This window comes from Dipteris shenzhenensis, chromosome 29 (genome assembly GCF_047967505.1).
Source record: "Dipteris shenzhenensis isolate YYH24624 ecotype China chromosome 29, Dip_SZ_1.0, whole genome shotgun sequence".
NCBI lineage: Eukaryota > Viridiplantae > Streptophyta > Polypodiopsida > Gleicheniales > Dipteridaceae > Dipteris > Dipteris shenzhenensis.
In genome coordinates this window covers 40225678-40231492 of record NC_141624.1, presented here as the reverse complement: position 1 = coordinate 40231492, position 5815 = coordinate 40225678, and positions in this window count along the sequence as shown.

The window sequence follows — 5815 nt, the reverse complement described above, 5'->3', positions numbered from 1 at the left end:
CCCTTGCAACTCTGGATGGTTGCACATAGCATACTTAAGTTATTAAGGCCTTTTTTGGCTTCTTGACTCCTTTCTCTAACTTGTGTGATGTTTTCCTTTTAGAATTTTTCATGGCATGTTTTGCTCCAATTAGAAGCTCTCAACAACCCTACTCTGGCTCTTTCTCCCTCATCCCAAGCATCTTTGGATGGTTGCACTTATTACATTTAAGTCATCATGCCATTGCCTTTTGACTCACTTCATTGCTCGCCAAGCAATTTCTCTTTCTTTTGGTTTTTTCTTCTTTCTAAGAAGTCTTCCACCCCAAACAATTCGTTGATTAGCCCACGCCATCCTTGTTATGGCTATCATATAAACTCTCCCCCCCCTGGTTACTTGCAAAACCAACAGCTCCCATTGCTCCAAAATTGCATTCTTATCAAGCACTTCTCTTATTCTTTTTCCACTGCTTATTTGACACTTCTAAAACATTACTAGTCCTTATCGGGTAGACAGTAGGTCATCACACTAGGTGATGACCTACTGTCTCACCTAATGTGTTGTATCCTACTGGGGCAAACGTGGATACACACACACACACACACACACACACTCTTACTATTCTCCTTTTCCTTTTGCATCCACTTAATTTCTTAATTTTCCCTTTTCCTATTTTTTCTAATTCCTTTTCCTTCTATCTCACAAACACTCCCTAATTTTTCATGATTCCTCCTATTTTTTTCAATTTCTCTCTTAAAGCTTTAAAGTTTTCTCTCCCCCCCCCCCCTCCCCATCTTTAACCAAATTTCTCCTATTTTCTTCCCTAATTTTTTCCTCTTCCTTCCCCATAATTTTCCCTAAGTTCACTTGATTTCCCCCCAATTATTTTTATTACTTTTTTTCAAACTAACTTTTTAAATATTTTTTTCTTTTTTTCAAATTCTCTCTAGGACCCTTTTTTTGCACCTTTAAAGTCCACATCGAGCTATTTAAGTCTGTGTTTAAGCCACTATTTTATTATGACCCTAATAATAAGGGAGGGGTGTTTATGACACCTGTCTTCCCAATCAAAGTTAACCTGGTTCTTACCATGTTTTCTTGTTGGATGGTGGTAGGTATGCAGACTCTCCTCTTCAATAAAAGAGATGCTTATCCGGACTTCACCAATCTCCAAATTTTTTTGCAATTTTTTTTTGGCAAAAACATTATTTTAATTTCTTATCAACGCTCTTATATACTTTTTATGCAATTTCGTAGGTGCTTTACCTACATACTCAAACTCTTCCTTAATTCTATAATGTTCTCTGTCTATTCTTTACCCTCACTCTTTTGTCTTTTCACTATGCAAAAGGGGTTGTTGTCTTGTCTTCCACACACACACGCACACAATTATTTGTCTATAGGTATGCATTTTAAGATATAGTGACAATTATTCCTAACAAGTTAGATTGTATGTAGTTTCCACTACTTCTCATTCTAGTCAATATAGAGTCTGGATTAAATTAAAGTATTGGTTTTCTTAGACTTTTTATAAATATAAATATATAAATATATAAATATATAAATAAATAAATATATATATATATGTATGTATAGTCTTGTAGGGTATAAGTTTCGGATAACAACTAGGGAGTTGCATTCTAAACCTTCCTTTCGAGCATAACATAAATTGTTATAACAAAATGTTATGTTGGATGGTGGTAGATTAGTATCTCTCCTTAATTAAAGATGAAAAATTTCACAAAGTTTGACAAGTATACTGGGATATTTATATCAATAGCATTATTTCGATTGATATTTCATTTTGTAGAATTTCTATAAAGACAGTACTAGAAAAATAAATTTACTAATTGATTGAAATATCGCATGACAATTTGAAACATTCTATTATTTTACAAAGCAATGCTTAGAATTTGATTTGTATTGATTCAATATGTTGAGCTAAAGTTCAACAGTATAGAGAATTGGTTTGCATATGTATTATAAACACACACATAAAGCTTATTGACTTCATAGAGGTACCCTCTATTATACTAGTCAGAAAGACAAATGATTTCTTTGAAAAAATCATAACTAAAACAAATGACATGGATACAGTGTTATGGTTGGCATGCAGATGAGATCTTGTTGGGGTATTATACACCTTTACTAACCCCTTCCCCAACCACCCACGCATTCTTAGTCATCATATCAAACCTAATAGTTTCATAAGAAAGTCCAAAAGCTTGACTTAGTTTCAAAAATGACCCCAAATCTCCTTTGCTCCTACTAGCTCTGCTTGTAGTAGAAGATTGGTGCAAGCTATGGCAGTTAAATTGCACAGATTTAAAAAAATCACTCATAAAGCTGGTGCAGATTCAAAATCAACTTGAAGAGTTGATAATCTAATATGAAAAACAACAAGAACTTCAACTCCCTAGGTAATGAAAAGGTTTTCTAAAATTTGTGGACTAAAGGACAAGTCTTCTAGTTATACAAGTAAAAGGACACATCTCCTTACCCAGTGGGCACTCATAGCCTGATAGCCATGGATGATTTCACATAAGAACAAAGAGACACTATTACACAAAGACACCATACTCAGTCACCATCTCTCGATACCTCATCACAAAAGCCCAATGAACTTCCATATGCAAACCCTTATATTCATGAGTGACAAATGGGAATAAAAGCTTAGCATTAATGAATAACAAAACATGTAAATTTTGTGATTACTCACTCTTAGAACCATTGAGAAGTGGGCAACAATGGGGGACTTGGAAGAGAACTTAAAGAGCACTGCAAAGATTAAGCAAAGGCGCAAGAAGATGTGATCGATGAGAACTACATACTGACAAGCATGCTTCAATATGAGCCATTTTGATGTTGATCGATGTGAAAGTACATATGACATGTTATCACGAGTAAAATAATTTGCAAGATAGAGAGTGGGAAAAACAAAAGAAACATGTAGATGAAAGATGGAAGTTTCTATGTCCATATATAAAATGCCTTTGCCCAAAAATATCGAGATGCAAACCATATAGTTTATGGTTTGACCACGAAGCATGGTTCTTGTTGAATAACGTAGATTCTTGGATGGATTGTGAGTCATTAAAAATCAAAATACTGACGCTAATCATGTGGTTTGCAAATGATGCAAGAACAATAGTTAAGGTATCTATAGTCTTTGCGTAGTTCCATGAATACATAAAATAAGGACTAGAAAATCCTTGTCAAGACCAAAACATAGATCTCTTTCCTCAAGTGGATGGCAAAGGAATCCAATATATAGAGAGGATCCATAAGCCTGTTGGATAAAAATAGTGAAAAAATCACTATCAAAGAAATTTACAATGGCCAAAAGTGATCCACAAAAAACAAAAGTAAGACTAAGCAAATAGGTGCTCATCAGGCTAACCACACATTAGGTAGCTAATAATGAAACCTAAAGTGGTTCAATTATGATGTAACTCAACACACAAAAAATAATTGAAATAGCCTCTAATGAGGGACAAATGGTGGGGCACATACACCCACACAAGCCAAGATCAAAATTGAAAAGACATACTTGGGTACTACTAGCTTCAAAATAGTATGCAGAAAAAATGTGGAGACTACAATGCAAATTACAAATGACCCAGATCAAGTGTGTGCCATGGGGTGTGACGGATTAAATGAGGATTAGACTCCACCCTAAGAATTTTTGGAAAGTTCATTGAACTTCATGCTTATTACCTCAACAACGCATAAATTACTCATGACATCTGTCTTTTTGCTTACTCCACAAACAACAAACATACATATACAAAACATATTCCTTAGTACTAATTCACAATATGTGGTTCGAATTTGTTATGACTTGGTGTCTTTGCATGTGGTTTGAGTTCTTTGTCCTCTTGATTTTCTTTGAATCTCTTTACGCTATATATATATATATATATATATAATTTATCTGTGGTTATATGTGTGCGTATGGCAATGGATAGAGTCTAGTGCTTTCTTTTCAAAGTTAGCCATTTTTTGGTCGTATTTGTATATATATAGCTATATATAGACATATAAATATATATAGAGAGAGATGAAGAAAGTTAGATGGTGTGTCCTAATGCTTTCAATTCTTTGTAGGGGTAATTGATAGTAGCTATACTCAACTTTGAGCCAAATGAGGACCTAGGAGTGTAGTGTGGCTATCCTCGATAGGGTCGGAAGGGTTTAGAAAGTGTAGGATGGAGGATGATTGGCCCTATTATTGTTCTTTTTCTTTGTTTTTCAAATTCATATTATTTAAAATTTTCAAATGGAAGTCTTTATATGTGTTGGTTTGCTTGTAGGTAAGGGTGCTTAGTGGTTGCAAGAGGCTATTGATTGGGTTCTATTGTGTTTGCACGTCTCCATCTGTCTATGAGCTTTTTGATAGCCTTGAGCCTTAGCATATGGCATTCATGTCATGTTTCTATCTAGTTGAGCATCATTTGAAAGAGTTCACATGATGGCCACTCCTGTTGTTCATCTCCTGCCCCTGTTTTGCTGCTGACAGTTTCACCACTCTGAACTTGGGTTGTTGGTTTGCTTGTCAAGTACATATGGTCTTGTATTTCATGTACCTATAGATATGTAGTTAAACGATGTTGTACATTTGAGATACTGTATATAAATATGAGTTCTACCAGACGACGAGTTTTGTTTAGAGAGTTTACGAGTTTTTTTGTGTATACCCTTGTACAGAGGCTGAAAACAAAAGCAAGATTTGACATTTTAATGCTTGCTTAAATTATAATAATGTATTGATATTTTAGCCTTGTATCATTGATATATTTATCGCCACTTTGGTGCAATAGATCATGGCAATTTGCATATTTGCACTGGCATGCATAAATCGCAAAAGCCCCTAGTTTTGAAGGCTTAAATAAATTTCACATGTAGTTGTTACACCAATTGCCACAAAACTATCTTGAATTAGAGCAAGGCTACGTTACCAATAGACCAGGTATAGCACACAAGCACTACCAAAAGTTTGACACCCTTAAATGGAGTGTTCGTGTAGCCAACAAGGCCACCACATTTAGTGCAAGCACATTAGACTAAGTGCACATCCATGATTTGAATGAGCAATTTTTGTTGACATATTGTTTTGCACTTGTAAATAAGAAGCCTTGCTTGCTAAGGACTACCACAATTGACTCTAGGCAATAATATTATTGGCAAAATCTTGGAGCTTACATGGAGGCATCAATAATATCATACTCGCATATTGATAGTTAAAATTACCAACAATTTGGTGTTAAGATGTTGTTTGTGGCCCATTAAGAGCTTACACTTACACAATTTCTATAAAGTGGAACGAAAAATCCAAAACAATCCACTAGACATTTAAACAAAATAGTAAAAATAGCACCAAATTAGATGGCAATTGTAGCTTAGATTAGAGTATGTTTTCCTCTAGTGCCATGTCATCCACAAAAACACATCTAGTAGGAGGGTTGTCATCCTCCTGACATGCCCACAAATCTGCAACCTTTTGCGCATAGGACCCTGCAAACGTTTAGAAGGGTTATGTCAATGGCAAGTAAATTCCTTATTACAATTGCTTTTTAAAAAAGTTAGAAAATACTAGGATGCCAATTCAAAGGTACCACACTAGTCATCCTCTGGATCCTCCAATTCTATTATGCCATCATACGCTACTTCCTCATCACTACTATATCATCTTGGTGCTGCTCAACATCCCTTAAAGTAATATAACGTTCCTCTACAAAGGACACCATCCTCTTGTCATTATCCATACCGCAAACAAGTCTTCCACAATGCAAGGAGGCCTCAATGGTGCAACTGCAACCCATCATTAGATCAAGTA